General features: G+C 42.1%; 1 protein-coding gene and 1 non-coding gene across 19 annotated transcripts in view; both read left to right on the top strand.

Moving 5' to 3' along the window:
• The window catches only part of LOC121569177 (band 4.1-like protein 3), an 87,131-nt gene that overhangs the window by 23,449 nt on the left and 44,889 nt on the right, over nt 1–18,793 (top strand). The window lies entirely within an intron of this gene.
• trnav-uac lies at nt 16,059–16,132 on the top strand. The gene has a single exon. It is a non-coding gene; the product is annotated as a tRNA-Val (tRNA).

The raw sequence follows: 18,793 nt of genomic DNA, 5'->3' as shown, positions 1-18,793 counted from the left end.
ACATAACGGTTATAAGGCTTTGGATAGAAGAAAGGCGCATGGCCATGCAGTGCAGCTGCTGAAGCCATGCTGGTTTCTAACCTTCTATAAAGCTCTTCAGTCCAGGAGCAGTGGATTGGTTCCATTTTTCTCATGGATGTGTCGCATCCTTATGTCCTATATGACTTTGATGGATGGCTTAAAGTGTTTTTATGTTGACCACGGACTACTGCAACAATACTGCTACTGTGCAGAGGTGTAAGGTTACATGGGAGAATGTCACACATACAGCATCTCTTACCATAACATTTTACATTTTAGTCATTTAGCAGACGCTCTTATCCAGAGCGACTTACAGTAGGGAGTGCATACATTTTCTTACTTTTTCGTACTGGCCCCCCGTGGGAGTAAAAACATAAAATACAAGATTTATAGTGTGATATGTAGGCTAATACTGTGGTGGCCAAATAACAATGCTAGACTGGTCTGGAATGAATATCTCTGTCTAAATATGGGTCATTGGCTTTTGGCCTCTGTGTCAAGTGTTTCAATCACTGGATCTAGGCTACAGTGGAACAAGTCACAGAGCAGCAGCCTATTCAGAGCAAAGCAGAAAGAATGCAAAGATACCAAGGGACTTTTCTATTAATAGCAGGATAAAGTCATTTGGTTGTGCACCTTTACATTTCAGTCATTTATCAGATGCTCTTATCCAGACCAATTAGGGTTAAGTGCCTTGCTCAAGGGCACATCAACATATTTTTCACCTAGTCGGCTCGGGGATTCAAACCAGCGACCTTTCGGTCACTGGCCCAACGCTCTTAACTGCTAGGCTACCTGCCGCCGCTTAGTCAAGATAGTTCAAAATTGTTTAAGACTGCCGCGTGTAAGTATACAATCACTCAGATTACTGCATGGAGACTAATTTACAAGAGCAGGCATGTTTTATGTAAAAGAGGAAAGCAGAACTTGCTGCATCCACTTGTTTGTGACTCAAGGAAGTGTGTCTTAGCATTGCAACAGCACCACGGACAGCGCCACAGGCTTTGAGTAATAGACAATCAGGCCAGTTCAACTCCTATACCACTATTGTAAGCCTATTATTCACATAACTGAAGGGCCAGTGAAGGTCAATCAGGAAGCCTTGTACAGTGGGGAAAAAAAGTATTTAGTCAGCCACCAATTGTGCAAGTTCTCCCACTTAAAAAGATGAGAGAGGCCTGTAATTTTCATCATAGGTACACGTCAACTATGACAGACAAATTGAGAAAAACAATTCCAGAAAATCACATTGTAGGATTTTTAATGAATTTATTTGCAAATTATGGTGGAAAATAAGTATTTGGTCACCTACAAACAAGCAAGATTTCTGGCTCTCACAGACCTGTAACTTTTTTAAGAGGCTCCTCTGTCCTCCACTCGTTACCTGTATTAATGGCACCTGTTTGAACTTGTTATCAGTATAAAAGACACCTGTCCACAACCTCAAACAGTCACACTCCAAACTCCACTATGGCCAAGACCAAAGAGCTGTCAAAGGACACCAGAAACAAAATTGTAGACCTGCACCAGGCTGGGAAGACTGAATCTGCAATAGGTAAGCAGCTTGGTTTGAAGAAATCAACTGTGGGAGCAATTATTAGGAAATGGAAGACATACAAGACCACTGATAATCTCCCTAGATATGGGGCTCCACGCAAGATCTCACCCCGTGGGGTCAAAATGATCACAAGAACGGTGAGCAAAAATCCCAGAACCACACGGGGGGACCTAGTGAATGACCTGCAGAGAGCTGGGACCAAAGTAACAAAGCCTACCATCAGTAACACACTACGCCGCCAGGGACTCAAATCCTGCAGTGCCAGACGTGTCCCCCTGCTTAAGCCAGTACATGTCCAGGCCTGTCTGAAGTTTGCTAGAGTGCATTTGGATGATCCATAAGAGGATTGGGAGAATGTCATATGGTCAGATGAAACCAAAATATAACTTTTTGGTCAAAACTCAACTCGTCGTGTTTGAAGGACAAATAATGCTGAGTTGCATCCAAAGAACACCATACCTACTGTGAAGCATGGGGGTGGAAACATCATGCTTTGGGGCTATTTTTTTGCAAAGGGACTGATCCGTGTAAAGGAAAGAATGAATGGGGCCATGTATCGTGAGATTTTGAGTGAAAACCTCCTTCCATCAGCAAGGGCATTGAAGATGAAACGTGGCTGGGTCTTTCAGCATGACAATGATCCCAAACACACCGCCCGGGCAACGAAGGAGTGGCTTCGTAAGAAGCATTTCAAGGTCCTGGAGTGGCCTAGCCAGTCTCCAGATCTCAACCCCATAGAAAATCTTTGGAGGGAGTTGAAAGTCCGTGTTGCCCAGCGACAGCCCCAAAACATCACTGCTCTAGAGGAGATCTGCATGGAGGAATGGGCCAAAATCAAATCAAATCAAATCACATTTTATTGGTCACATGCGCCGAATACAACAGGTGCAGACATTACAGTGAAATGCTTAGTTACAGCCCTTAACCAACAGTGCATTTATTTTTAACAAAAAAAGTATAAATACCAGCAACAGTGTGTGAAAACCTTGTGAAGACTTACAGAAAACTTTTGACCTGTGTCATTGCCAACAAAGGGTATATAACAAAGTATTGAGAAACTTTTGTTATTGACCAAATACTTATTTTCCACCATAATTTGCAAATAAATTCATAAAAAATCCTACAATGTGATTTTCTGGATTTTTTTCTTCTCATTTTGTCTGTCATAGTTGACGTGTACCTATGATGAAAATTACAGCCTCTCTCATATTTTTAAGTGGGAGAACTTGCACAATTGGTGGCTGACTAAATACTTTTTTTCCCCACTGTAGCCTATGACCCTCAAACACAACTCTGGACCTCAAAGCCAGTTCCACTGCATTGTTTCATTGTTCCCCTCTAATCAGGGACTGATTTAGACCTAGGACACCAGGCGTGTGCAATTAATTATAAGGTAGAACAGAACACCAGCAGGCTCCGGACCTCGTAGGGTAAGCGTTGACTACCCCTGGCCTATGAGTTGAACCATGAGCAGTTTAGAGGAGTTAAAGTCTGATTATATAGAAGTCAGGTAGTAGCCTTTACGTTGTAAACAGCAACAACTACTGTATAACATGTTACTTAAGCAATAAGGCCAGAGGAGGTGTGGGATATGGCCAATTTACCACGGCTAAATCAAAATCAAATAAAATAAAATTTCATTTGCCACATGCGCCGAATAGAACAGGTGTAGACATTAAAGTGAAATGCTTACTTACAAGCCTTTAACCAACAATGCAGTTTTTTAAAGAAAAATTTAAAATAAAGTGTTAATAAAAAATTTATAAAAAAAAAGCAAATAGCTAAAGAGCAGCAGTAAAATCAAATAGCAGTAGGGAGGCTATATACAGGGGGTACCGGTACAGAGTCAATGTGCGGGGGCACCGACTAGTCGAGGTAATTGAGGTCATATGTACATGGGTAGAGTTAAAGTGACTATGCATAAATAGTAAACAGAGTAGCAGCAGCATAAAAGAGGGGGATGGCTTGGGGGTAGAAGCTGTTGAGAAGCCTTTTGGACCTAGACTTGGCGCTCCGGTACCGCTTGCCGTGCGATATGACTAGGGTGGCTGGAGTCTTTGACAATTTTTAGGGCCTTCCTCTGACACCGCCTGGTATAGAGGTCCTGGATGGCAGGAAGCTTGACCCCAGTGATGTACTGGGCCGTACGCACTACCCTCTGTAGTGCCTTGCGGTCAGAGGCCGAGCAGTTGCCATACCAGGCGGTGATGCAACCAGTCAGGATGCTCTCGATGGTGCAGCTGTATAACTTTTTGAGGATCTGAGGACCCATGCCAAATCTTTTCAGTCTCCTGAGGGGGAATAGGTTTTGTCGTGCCCTCTTCACGACTGTCTTGGTGTGTTTGGACCATGATAGTTTGTCGGTGATGTGGACACCAAGGAACTTTAAGCTCTCAACCTGTTCCACTACAGCCCCGTCGATGAGAATGGGGGCATGCTCAGTCCTCTTTTTTTCCCCTGTAGACCACAATCATCTCCTTTGTCTTGATCACGTTGAGGGAGAGGTTGTTATCCTGGCACCACACGGCCAGGTCTCTGATCTCCTCCCTATAGGCTGTCTCATCGTTGTCGGTGATCAGTCCTACCACTGTTGTGTCGTTGGCAAAGTTAATGATGGTGTTGGAGTCATGCCTGGCCATGCAGTCATGGGTGGACAGGGAGTACAGGAGGGGACTGAGCACGCACCCCTGAGGGGCCCCCGTGTTGAGGATCAGCGTGGCAGACGTGTTGTTACCTACCCTTACCACCTTGGGGCGGCCCGTCAGGAAGTCCAGGATCCAGTTGCAGAGGGAGGTGTTTAGTCCCAGGATCCTTAGCTTAGTGATGAGCTTTGAGGGCACTATGGTGTTCCTCTTGTCCAGGTGGGAAAGGGCAGTGTGGAGTGCAATAGAGATTGCATCATCTGTGGATCTGTTGGGGCGGTATGCAAATTGGAGTGGGTCTAGGGTTTCTGGGATAATGGTGTTGATGTGAGCCATGACCAGCCTTTCAAAGCACTTCATGGCTACAGACGTGAGTGCTACGGGTCGGTAGTCATTTAGGCAGGTTATCTTAGTGTCCTTAGGCACAGGTACTATGGTGGTCTGCTTGAAACATGTTGGTATTACAGACTCAGTCAGGGACATGTTGAAAATGTCAGTGAAGACACTTGCCAGTTGGTCAGCACATGCTCGGAGTACACGTCCTGGTAATCCGTCTGGCCCTGCGGCCTTGTGAATGTTGACCTGCTTAAAAGTCTTACTCACATCGGCTACGGAGAGCGTGATCACATAGTCATCCGGAACAGCTGATGCTCTCATGCATGCTTCAGTGTTGCTTGCCTCGAAGCGAGCATAGAAGTGATTTAGCTTGTCTGGTAGGCTTGTGTCACTGGGCAGTTCGCGGCTGTGCTTCCCTTTGTAGTCTGTAATAGTTTTCAAGCCCTGCCACATCCGACGAGCGTCAGAGCCGGTGTAGTACGATTCAATCTTAGTCCTGTATTGAGTCTTTGCCTGTTTGATGGTTCGTCGGAGGGCATAGCGGGATTTTTTATAAGCTTCCGGGTTAGAGTCCCGCTCCTTGAAAGCGGCAGCTCTACCCTTTAGCTCAGTGCGGACGTTGCCTGTAATCCATGGCTTCTGGTTGGGGTATGTACGTACGGTCACTGTGGGGATGACGTCATCGATGCACTTATTGATGAAGCCGTTGACTGATGTGGTGTACTCCTCAATGCTATCTGAAGAATCCCTGAACATATTCCAGTCTGTGCTAGCAAAACAGTCCTGTAGCTTAGCATATGCGTCATCTGACCACTTTTTTATTAACCGAGTCACTGATGCTTCCTGCTTTAGTTTTTGCGTATAAGCCGGAATCAGGAGGATAGAGTTATGGTCAGATTTGCCAAATGGAGGGTGAGGGAGAGCTTTGTATGCGTCTCTGTGTGTGGAGTAAAGGTGGTCTACAGTTTTTTTCCCACTGGTTGCACATTTATCATGCTGATAGAATTTAGGCAGAACGGATTTAAGTTTCCCTGCATTAAAGTCCCCGGCCACTAGGAGAGCTGCCTCTGGATGAGCGTTTTGCTGTCTGCTTATAGCCTTATACAGCTCATTGAGTGCAATCTTATTGCCAGCATCAGTTTGTGGGGATAGGTAGACAGCTACAAAAAATATAGATGAAAAGTCTCGTGGTAAATAGTGTGGTCTACAGCTTATCATGAGATACTCTACCTCAGGCGAGCAAACCCTCAAGACTTCCCTTTAATGTCATCAATATTATGCTACATGAAACACTGTTATTACAGTTCCAGGCTTGTTTTCTTTGGCTTCAAAGGGGTAGAGTTGAATGGAAAACCATTTTAGGTTACAGTAGCTGACTCTGTTAATGATACCTCATATAAAAAAAACATTGTTTTTGTAATTGTAATAATATTCTCTTAATTTCAGGAAATATGTTATCAATGGTTGTGTAGATGTCAAATATTAGACAAATATTATTCATGAGCAGTGTTGTTTTGATGGAGTATAAAATCTTTAATCCACTTACCAGGGAGAGCAATATAATAAGTAGCTAGGCTCATCTAAACCGTGTCAGCTGATTGAACCTCTCTTCCATCCAGATCAATGGTTCCCTCAAGACCCTTTCTGTCCTGTGGTTATTTATTTGGACAAAACAGGTTTCTTCTGTGATAGGCATTGATACAGTGCGTTCTGACATACAGAATCAACTCCCCCCAGTGCATCTGTTCTACTTCACATTTTTGTATGCTTTGTGATGAGGGAACACAGATGTGCTGATAGCTAGCTCTCCCTCTGTCTGTTCCTCCAATTCCCCCAAGGGAGGTCATTCGTTGTGGAAATGTGTTCCCTCACTCAGGTGGGCTACTGTTGCTTTCCCCCCTCTCCCTGGGTGGTCTGGGTTGAATCCTGGTATTGTGGTTGGTTAAATTGTAGGGCTCTTTGGTAAATAGGAGCAGCTGCGGCGTTGAACTGGGTAATTGGCTGGAGGGGCTCTCTGGGCTCTGCCGGTCCAGTGCCGGTCCACCAGCTCTATTAGCTGAAGGGGAAGAAAGCAATGCAATCTGATTGAAGGAGACACTCTGGTTATTTGGGAATAATTCGAGGGAGAACAATAAGTTGGAGGAAGCAATCGCAAGATAAGATCTGAAGAGGACATCTGTCTGTACTAGTGCTGAGCGATTAATGCTTTTTGAGGTTGGTTCGATTATTTAAAAAATATCACGGTTTTCGGTTTCCATTATTATTTATTGACATTAAAGGCACTATGCATTTTGTGGGTTGAATGCTGTAACAAACACAGAATAAAACAATTAATAAAAGTCCAATGATGGTAGTGACTGCTCATTACTGCTTATTACTTATTAACATAATTTATTCACATTACTTTACTTCAATAAAATATTTGTTTTATCTGATGACTTTATTATTTCATTCCAAGTCATCATCTCATCACTATAGAGCTGCTGCCTATGTTGTCTGACAAAATTACTATTTTAATAGTTCTTCAAAGTAAATAAGGCACTTTTATGACTGCTGAATACCGACTATCATTTATTATTATTATTTTATTAATTTTTTTGTCATTTAGCAGACGCTCTTATCCAGAGCGACTTACAGTTAGTGAGTGCATAAATGTTTTCATACTGGCCCCCCGTGGGAAACGAACCCACAACCCTGGCGTTGCAAGCGCCATGCTCCAACTGAGCTACACGGGACATATATCAATCACTTAGATCATGTATTTTCAGGTAGAGAAAGCCCCGCAATGCAACTGCTTTCTATCCCTCTCGCGTGTTCTCTCTTCTCTCTGTCTCCATCAACAAGGTCTCTGTGTCTGCTCCACACAGACCGAGACCCAACAAGTAAGCGGGCGTGCGATGGATTATGGTCATTGTAGTTAATTACCACATTTTCTGCCATAAACTATGTAGAATATTGGCCTGTTGGAAACTACAACTCCCTTCTACATTGCAGAGTTCAGGCTTGATCAGATTTTTCTCCACAGAAACTGAGCATCAAGCTCACAAAGAAACCCAGAATTAAATGGAATTTAAATAATTGAACCGACGTCATTCAATTAGTTGTTTAAAAACTGAAAATAAAAAGCATGAGCTAGCGCACACCCAGATAAATTATTTTGTGTAGAGGTTCTGACTAATGGCAAATAAACTGTAAGTTATAAAAATAAATACAGAGAGTCTCTATATATAAACTCCCTGTAATTTATTGGGTAAACCACCAACGGTTATGTAGTCAATGACAATAGTGAGGGGTGTGTCATAATTATTAGGTTGATGAGAATGAATTGAGTGAAACTGTTAAAAGACAATAGTTTACAACATGTTGAATATATTAGGCTATTGTTATCATATGGCAACATAATTAGATATTGTACACAATATTAGCATCAACATACTGTACATTATTATTTAATTCAATTTCATATATGTATTTAATTGTTTCCAATTTCATTTCATTTTTGTTACATGTACGTAATCTTTTGGTTCAACCATAATGCATAATAAGCATCATCAACAGTGGGAACATATTGGGTGTACGCTGATAAGCTGTAGAAATAATATATGAATGTATCAGCCTTGTTGCAAAAAAAAAATGAGAATTGTTCATAAGACTGAAAACTGAAAAATAACAGACATTTCAGTTAATCGCTCAACACTAGTTGGCACTCTCTATGCTGTAAATAGAGATAGGAGAAGAAGGGTTCAGATGCTATCTAGTCAGAGGAGAGGAGACTATTCAAAGATTATACTGTCCATAAAGAGGATGTGTAGTTAGAACTAGACACTGGGTTCAAATATTGTTTGTTTTCTTTCAGATACTTTGAGCATTTGTTTGAGCCTACCTGGAGTGCCAAATGGGCTGGGTTTGCACTTTTGGGACTTTTCCATTTCTCCAGACGAACTCAATCAAGCGCAACTAAAATATTTGAACGAAAATAAACACCATTTGAACCCAGGTCTGTCTGACTTGAAGACAGGACATTGTTTGATGCTATATGCTTTCTAGAAGAGTCCCACAGGTCCACAGACATACAGACGGACAGTCTTTTGATGAGGACACTTCAGATACAGTAAGCCGGGGTGTCAGAAAAGGTCAGAGCGGCCATCTTTTTCGACAGCAGTCGGCATTCTGTTTGTAAAAGATACCAGTACACGCATGCATTCTCTGCACAGCTGTGCCCAACCCAACCCGTATTGGCACCCTTGCTAATTATAGGCCCCAACGGGCGAGAAAGTGACAGATAGAGAAATGGGGAGGTAAAGGGAGAGAGAGACCGATAGAGAGAGAGAGAGCATCATTCATGATACAATGGTAGCCCAGAGAGACATTTTCCACTGGGGCTTTAGCAAGGGGCTTGTGTGCAGAAGACCATACATCAGTGTCCACCGGAGGTTGAAGAAGCTACTCATTTGTTTTACACTGAACAAAAATATAAATGCAGCATGTAAAGTGTTGTTCCTATGTTTCATGAGCTGAAATAAAAGATCCCAGAAATTTTCCATACGCACAAAAAGCTTATTTAGCTCAAATTTTGTGCACAAATTTGTTTACATCCCTGTTGGTGAGCATTTCTCCTTTGCCAAGATAATCCATCCACCTGACAGGTGTGGCATATCAAGAAGCTGATTAAACAGCATGATCATTACTCAGGTGCATCTTGTGCTGGGGACAATAAAAGGCCACTCTAAAATGTACAGTTTTGTCACACAACACAATGCCCAAAGATGTCTCATGTTTTGAGGGAGCGTGCAGTACTGACTGCAGGAATGTGGCATGCTGACTGCAGGAATGTCCAACAGAGTTGTTGCCAGAGAATTGAATGTTAATTTCTCTACCATAAGTTGCCTCCAATGTCGTTTGAGGGAATTTGGCAGTACGTCCAACCGGCCTTACAACCGCAGACCACATGAATGGCGTCGTGTAAGCGATTGGTTTGCTGATGTCAACGTTGTGAACAGAGTGCCCCATGGTGGCGGTGAGGTTATGGTATGGGCAGACATACTGTAAGCTACGGAAAACTAACACAATTGCATTTTATCGATGGCAATTTGAATGCACAGAGATACCGTGATGAGGCCCATTGTCGTGCCATTCATCCTCCACCATCACCTCATGTTTCAGCATGATAATGCACGGTCCCATGTCGCAAGGATCTGTACACAACTCCTGGAAGCTGAAAATGACTGATTTCCTTATATGAACTGTAAGTCATTTATATTTTTGTTCAGTATGGATTACATGTTATTTTTCGTGGAACTACTGGCCTTTATCTCTGTGGTGAAATCCTGTTTTCGCTTGACTTCCCCCCCCCCTTTGATCATTGTTACTGTTCACCTTGCTTCATTGGCCATGAAAGTTGATTCATTCTGGTTGAAATATCAGCTCCTTTGTCTAGTAAATTTTTACTCCTTTTTCTGAGACATATATTACCTTCAAATGATGGCTTGAATAATTCAGATTTCTGCTTACTACGAACGTAGAGAAATGCAAAATTGTCTCATGATTTTTCAAGTGAAAATACAGAACATTTACAACATTTGATTATTCTAATATCCTTGTATCAGTATGGCTAGAAAGGATTTCCTGACCTTCACGGGATCTTCAAAGTTTTTTCTGTTTTCATGTTCAGCAGCAATGTCTGACTCTGCTGTTGCAATATTAATCCAACAGAAGACTGCTGTGCTGGCCTAAATTGGGTTGCAGTTTACTGGTGCTCCTGCTGTTTAGCCTGGACTATCTTTAATGCTGCCATAGTTACTGCCACAACAATGGCCACCTTTGTGTCTTTTTTGGGGGCTCATTTTGTCAAGGTGTTGTGCAGAGCATGGACAATAGCGATTCTATTTTATGAAAATGTGACGCACAGTAGGCTACAGATGTAGGATCTTAATTTGAGCTAGTTTGCTACAGCAGGAAGATAATCCTGCAGCAACAGGAAATTAATTATTATGTAGATTATAATTAATGGGCATTTTTGTAGGGTTTGATACATTTTTCATAAGGGAAAATCAAGTCTGAAATTTCAAAGTGGAAATTACAAACTTCAGAAGCCTTTTTAAACCTCAAATGCACTACAAGTTATCCTACAACAGAGTGATCAAATTAAGATCCTACATCTGTACACTTATGTAATCTCTTCAGTATTGCATTTTACGTACTTTGTTCTTTAGACAGTATAATTTGGACTGAAGCAATGTCAGCAAACATTGTATAGCTGAGTAGTATTACTACTAAGTGTAATGAATCAAATGTATTAATTTTTTCTCAAGAATGGAATTTACTTGCTATGGATGGCAAGGCCTCACATTTAGTGCGAGGCAAAGTAGTAGCTTATAGGCGCGCTTCAATTAGCTCATTCGGTGCAGCGGGAGGGGGATTTCTGTTGGGGAGAGGGGGTGCTGCCCCCCCAAATATTAATGTAGGCTACACTGTCCCGCAAATGTTCCGCAAAATCATCCCGCATTTTGGTATTTTAAATGTGGTCACCCTAATTCCATAAAACCTTGTAATAAATTACCAGAAGAAAGTCCCTGCACAGCAGAAAAGCATGTTTTGCAGTTGACTTGAAACTGTGTAAAGTAAACATTCTTTACTTTACTCAGAAAAAAAGGGTTCTAAAAGGGTTCATTGGCTGTCCCCATAGGAGAACCCATTTTGGTTCCAGGTAGCACTCTTTTGGGTTCCATGTAGAACCCTCTGTGGAAAGGGTTCTACATGGAACCCAAAAGGGTTCTACCTGGAACCAAAAGGGGTTCTTCAAAGGGTTCTCCTATGGGGACAACCGAAGAACCCTTTTTGGTTCTAGATAGCACCTTTTTTTCTAAGTGTGTAGTCTAAAAGTCTTCACTCTGTGTGCCTGATTTCATCCCTGAACTTCCATAGAAGAAAATCCTATGTTAGAGGATTGGGACACGTCCCATTTCTCGCTCTCCAGGGGTCAGTGGGGCTGTCTCAGAATATTTCCCAACATCCCCTCTGGTGGAGTGCTCGGAGCAGCTCCCATCATTACCCATCAGCCTTTGAGAAGCAGAGCATGCTGTGGGATATTTTTTGCTCTGTGAAAGAAACGAGAGGAAACTCAGCCGTTGCCTTCTTCCTGTTTGCCCCACATTTGTTTGATGTGGTGTAAAACGCAATTGAGATGAGATTGTCCTGAGCTTTTGTAAGCTTTAATCTTCTCTATCTCTCTTGCTCACTCTATCTCGAACTCGCTCAAACGTTATCTCCCTCCCTAGCACCTCCCTCTCTTGTTTGATGGCATTGTTATTTTATATTTGGGCTGTTGTGTCTTTCGTCCTCTTTGACCCCGGTCGTGTTTATTCTCCGTAAAGCAAAGTCAACTCTCTGTTTTCCCAAACAAAGCTAGCATCACCCTGAGGCAGAGGCAAACATCAAACAAGCTTGACAGGAGAGAGAGATGATTGTGGCTCACTGTTTTATCAGTGTGAAGCTGATATGAATGTCAGTTAGTCTGTTGACATGCTGTCAACCTGTTAAATAGACCGACCAGCTTGAACCAACAAGTGCTCAGAGTCATTCCCAATTCAAACACCAAAGGATTACAATTATTTAAATCACACACAACACATAGCATTTCTATGAACCAGAATTCCCTGATTACATCAGAGATGTTCTGTAGAGTCGCTGGCTGTTGCCTCACAGGGCTTTCCTGGTGGTGAAGCAGTGTTGAGTCTATCCAGGCCTGGATGAGTTAACCAGCCAGTGACCCATTACAGTATGTGCTCGTTTTCACGTCATCATTTGCACTTCATTGGTCTTCTCATTGTTCTTCTCAGCAGGAGGGGTGAAGTAGTCACACACACACACACACTAATATTTGTAATTTCAGCCTGGAAGATAGCGTTTACTGAGCTCATTCCCTTCATGGTCTCTATGTCACAGACTCATCACTACTTCTACAGCAGATGAAAAATACAGACTCATCACTACTCCTACAGCAGATGAATAATACAGACTCATCACTACTCCTACAGCAGATGAATAGGATTATGGTTGTGTAGCTCAGGGCGTTTGGGGAAGGGGGCAACAGGCGCTTGACTCTTGGCTTTATCGTATCGCTAGTCGATCACTCTCTCCTCATCCAAGCTTCTCCGCAATCTATGCTCCTAGTCTGTTTTCATTTGGTGTCATTGGTAGGGGCTTTGTGTGCTGAAGCTATTTCTTCATCTGTCCTTTCTCATCTAACAATTGTAGCCAAGGAGTTAAATGTGTTTAATTGACAGTCAGTAAACTCATTTTAAACCCTTTATAAAGTAACACATTTTTTAAAAGTGTTACAAAACAATTATGTTCCACTCTCCACTGTCTTCCTTCACCTTTGGCAAGATATATTTCCCCATCTGCACACATTAACAGGCCACATTTGGGAACATTTCATTTCAAAGTCTAATGCCCTTGTTGTGTGGCCGTGAATTTTATTAGCTTTTATCCAATCACAGTCTTTTTACTTCTTTGAATTCTCCCCTGGCATTTAAGTTTAAACCTTGACTTTTTGCCTGGCCAATTTACTATTTCTGTCACCTTTAGAGGTAAGAAATATGCGTATTGTTTTCAAGAAAATACACATTCTTTCACTATATGTAAATGACGATAGATTATACAATATTTGCAGTCAATGTTAGGTTAATGAAGCTAAGGCTATGCAAGTCAGGGAAACATTGTTTCTAGTAAAAAATAATAATAATGTACCATTGCGCTATAATTTTTCTGATTACATCCACAGTGGCAGGTAACATGGCATCTTTTTACAAATTGATGATAATGCATTCTGACCAGAATCTTTGCATTATGATGATTAATTTGCATTAGGCCTATTTAGGGCTGTTGCGGTGACCGTACAGTGAGGAAAAAACGTATTTGATCCCCTGCTGATTTTGTACGTTTGCCCACTGACAAAGACATGATCAATCTATAATTTTAATGGTAGGTTTATTTCAACAGTGAGAGACAGAATAACAACAAAAAAATCCAGAAAAACGCATGTCAAAAATGTTATAAATTGATTTGCATTTTAATGAGGGAATAAGTATTTGACCCCCTCTCAATCAGAAAGATTTCTGGCTCCCAGGTGTCTTTTATACAGGTAACGAGCTGAGATTAGGAGCACACTCTTAAAGGGAGTGCTCCTAATCTCAGTTTGTTACCTGTATAAAAAGACACCTGTCCACAGAAGCAATCAATCAATCAGATTCCAAACTCTCCACCATGGCCAAGACCAAGGACCTCTCCAAGGATGTCAAGGACAAGATTGTAGACCTACACAAGGCTGGAATTCGCCAAGCAGCTTGGTGAGAAGGTGACAACAGTTGGTGCGATTATTCACAAAAGACCTGTCAATCTCCCTCGGCCTGGGGCTCCATGCAAGATCTAACCTCGTGGAGTTGCAATAATCATGAGAATGGTGAGGAATCAGCCCAGAACTACACGGGAGGATCTTGTCAATGATCTCAAGGCAGCTGGGACCATAGTCACCAAGAAAACAATTGGTAACACACTACGCCGTGAAGGACTGAAATCCTGCAGCGCCCGCAAGGTCCCCCTGCTCAAGAAAGCACATATACAGGCCCGTCTGAAGTTTGACAATGAACATCTGAATGATTCAAAGGAGAACTGGGTGAAAGTGTTGTGGTCAGATGAGACCAAAATGGAGCTCTTTGGCATCAACTCAACTCACTGTGTTTGGAGGAGGAGGAATGCTGCCTATGACCCCAAGAACACCATCCCCACCGTCAAACATGGAGGTGGAAACATTATGCTTTGGGGTGTTTTTCTGCTAAGGGGACAGGACAACTTCACCGCATCAAAGTGATGATGGACGGGGCCATGTACCGTCAAATCTTGGGTGAGAACCTCCTTCCCTCAGCCAGGGCATTGAAAATGGGTCGTGGATGGGTATTCCAGCATGACAATAACCCAAAACAGACGGCCAAGGCAACAAAGGAGTGGCTCAAGAAGAAGCACATTAAGGTCCTGGAGTGGCCTAGCCAGTCTCCAGACCTTAATCCCATAGAAAATCTGTGGAGGGAGCTGAAGGTTCGAGTTGCCAAACGTCAGCCTCGAAACCTTAATGACTTGGAAAAGATCTGCAAAGAGGAGTGGGACAAAATCCCTCCTGAGATGTGTGCAAACCTGGTGGCCAACTACAAGAAACGTCTGACCTCTGTGATTGCCAACAAGGGTTTTGCCACCAAGTACTAAGTTATGTTTTGCAGAGGGGTCAAATACTTATTTCCCTCATTAAAATGCAAATCAATTTATAACATTTTTGACATGCGTTTTTCTAAATGTTTTTGTTGTTATTCTGTCTCTCACTGTTCAAATAAACCTACCATTAAAATTATAGACTGATCATGTCTTTGTCAGTGGGCAAACGTACAAAATCAGCAGGGGATCAAATACTTTTTTCCCTCACTGTATTACCGCCACACCGGCGGTCACGAGTCATGAAGGCAGTCAAATTCCACATGACCGTTTAGTCACAGTAATTAGGCTTCTCCAAGCTCTGATGCTGCTCATGGTCATTAGTAGCCTACCAAACTTGCTAACTGCCTGGTACTCAGCACTCTATTGTCCCTCTAATCACTCTGACATCAATGCAATTGTAATCGAAAATCTAATCGAACACTTCATGAGAGCCCATGAGCTCATGTTGTGCAACATATCTATAGGCTATGCAATTACGGCAGAAAACAGAGTCATGGCCTCTACTAAAAAGAGGAGGATCAGCTTTCTATAGGCTAGGCCTACTATATTTATTTCTCAACTTTCCTAATATTAAGCACATTGCTTATCTTTACAACAGGAGTATAGCCTACCTGGCTGGCATGAAAATGAATCATGGGAAAAGCGTCCTTCATCCGCTATTTAAGTGCATAGATGACATGTATTTTTTCCCGCTGCCCATGTTTCGAGACAGGTGCATGATAATGGTCCATTCTAAATCAAAACAAATTTCACACATATTATTTAGTATATGTAAAGACAAGATTAAATCAAGAATAGTCTGATGGGTGAAAATATTAGCCTATCACTTGTGAATTATATATTATAACTTGTGAATGATGCCCAGCATAAGAAACAATGCCTTTTTTTTGCAACTTGTTCGAATCGTAGTTGCACACCTCATGTAGCCTAGCCCATAGGCCTATATGTTTTAATAAGGTTTGTATCAAAACTAAAGTGGCCAAAAAACGTATTAAAATTAAGCACATTAAACCGCTTTACAAGGGGTGTAGAGCCTAACTGGCATATATAAGCAGTGCGGGAGTTTCAAGTTTGGGGAAGATCATTTTCACCATAAACATGCACCTTTATAATAAAAGCATTACATGCATAATCGCATTTGCGGTCACTTTTGATAATGGTGTTTTCCCGCTAATGGAACATTTCTGCTTATAGCCTACTGCCATGTGCACATTGCTGCACTTATAATGTGAAGAGCCTCCTGTAGCTCAGTTGGTAGAGCATGGCGCTTACAACGCCAGGGTTGTGGGTTCGATTCCCACGGGGGGCCAGTATGAAAAATGTATGCACTCACTTAACTGTAAGTTGCTCTGGATAAGAGCATCTGCTAAATGACTAAAATGTAAATAGCCTAATAGTTTATCAACATTTTAAGCTAAACGTTCTGATCTGTTGTGTCAGCTACATTGAGGATTTTATTTATTTTTTTATGCTAGTGGTTGTATTAATTTGGGATCTATTGCATCCCACAACTGTCCCAGACTGTGTTTGGAATATCTATTTCTGCACAGAATAGGTCGACTTTTGTACTATGGGGGATAGTAGATTGACATAGGCTAGTACTTTTGCTGTTCATTAGGCCTACTCATCTTGTTGGCTGACGAAAAGTAAATGTGGACAGTTCTTCCAATATCTTCAATATACACCTCTGAATTGGATAAGGACGCATGCAGTTGCGTCCCCGATGTGTCTGTGTTCACTTGTAGCCTGTGAGAAAGACCCGATCACGTGATGGAGAGCGCGCAGCAAAGCCATGGATTATTTTAGGGTGCATTACGGCCACAAACGGGATGCCGCCGTGAAATTTGAGGCAATATCAAGTGCTTGTCAAATTGTGAATGAGAGACTAATGAAGTGTGTACAGCCTGCGCAAAAAAACAAAGCAGAGCTCATGCCTTTCAAGTGACTTTTTTCAAGTTATCATTAGAGTCGCATCATGCAGCCTAAAAATTTATAAAAAATCAAAACATATAGCCCAACGTTTGTAGAACAACTAAAGATACATTAATAACTCTAAATTAAGCATATAGGAATAGCCGCATGTGCGCACTCCCTCAAATCGTTTGGAGAAAATATAATCATTTGTTCAATTGTATACTTCATACTATAAAAAAATATAAAATAATGCCACGGAATTCTAAGCAAATCTTGTCTGCTAAACGAACTAGTGTAGCCCACAGCCATTTGGCATAGCCAGATCAGGACCTAACTTAAGGACAACTCAGAGTATGCTATTCTGTTCTTCTGAAATAGACTATATTTTCTTCATATCATGCTTCTTTAGACCTTTCTCAAATAAATAATGGATTTATTGTGAAGGTGTAGGCTATATTACAGTGGGGAAAAAAAGTATTTAGTCAGCCACCAATTGTGCAAGTTCTCCCACTTAAAAAGATGAGAGAGGCCTGTACTTTTCATCATAGGTACACGTCAACTATAACAGACAAATTGAGAAAAGAAATTCCAGAAAATCACATTGTAGGATTTTTTATGAATTTATTTGCAAATTATGGTGGAAAATAAGTATTTGGTCAATAACAAAAGTTTCTCAATACTTTGTTATATACCCTTTGTTGGCAATGACACAGGTCAAACGTTTTCTGTAAGTCTTCACAAGGTTTTCACACACTGTTGCTGGTATTTTGGCCCATTCCTCCATGCAGATCTCCTCTAGAGCAGTGATGTTTTGGGGCTGTCGCTGGGCAACACAGACTTTCAGCTCCCTCCAAATATTTTCTATGGGGTTGAGATCTGGAGACTGGCTAGGCCACTCCAGGACCTTGAAATGCTTCTTACGAAGCCACTCCTTCGTTGCCCGGCGGTGTGTTTGGGATCATTGTCATGCTGAAAGACCCAGCCACGTTTCATCTTCAATGCCCTTGCTGATGGAAGGAGGTTTTCACTCAAAATCTCATGATACATGGCCCCATTCATTCTTTCCTTTACACGGATCAGTCGTCCTGGTCCCTTTGCAGAAAAACAGCCCCAAAGCATGATGTTTCCACCCCCATGCTTCACAGTAGGTATGGTGTTCTTTGGATGCAACTCAGCATTCTTTGTCCATCCATCCATCTGCTAGCCCTGGCCCGTTAGCACACGCTTACTCACTAAACTGAACTAGCTACTGAACTAGCTACTTGCTATTGGCCACAGCTGGCGGTGTTTCACCCAGAACATTTGATTTTTTTTTTCCCGCGGGATTGGTTTTAATCACTGGACATTGATCGCGGATATTCGGACAGTCAGCACTGCGCGTTGTCGACCCAGAACATATCAGTTTTTCCGTCGCTACCAGCTGGCTACAACAAAACGGACGTAGCACACGCTAGCCGTGGCCTCTTGCTCACTGGCGCTTCACCACCGGACCTTGTGATAACTCAGCTATACAGCTGATATCTGCTGGACTGTTCCTTTTTACGGTACTACATCCTGTTTATGTTTAGCCTCAGCCCAAACATGGTTAGTTTATTGTTGTTTCGGTTATTTCTAATTGTACTATATCACTGTAGACCCCCAGCCTAGCTGAACCTGCCTTGGTTAGCCCCCTTTGTCCCTCCACCCATACACTCACAGACCGACTCAATTTATGCCTCTAGAGATACTATCTCTTTCAGTGTTACCCAACGCTTAGGTTTGCCTCCACTTTACTCATGTCCTTCCATATCCTTGTCTGTTCATAATGCCCTGAATCTTTTCTATAACACCCGGAAATCTGCCCCCTTTATTCTATGTACCCAACGCACTAGAAGACCAGTTCTTAAAGCCTTTAGCCGTATCCTTATTCTAGTCCTCCTCTGTTCCTCTGGTGATGTAGAGGCTAACCCAGGCCCTGTAGCCCCCAGTATCACTCCTACTCCCCAGGAGCTATCATTTGTTGACTTCTGTAATCGCAAAAGTCTTGGTTTCTTGCACATAAATATCAGAAGTCTAC

This window comes from Coregonus clupeaformis, chromosome 7 (genome assembly GCF_020615455.1).
Source record: "Coregonus clupeaformis isolate EN_2021a chromosome 7, ASM2061545v1, whole genome shotgun sequence".
NCBI lineage: Eukaryota > Metazoa > Chordata > Actinopteri > Salmoniformes > Salmonidae > Coregonus > Coregonus clupeaformis.
Note: the sequence above shows the minus strand (reverse complement) of the source record. Positions and strands in the feature narration are given on the sequence as shown.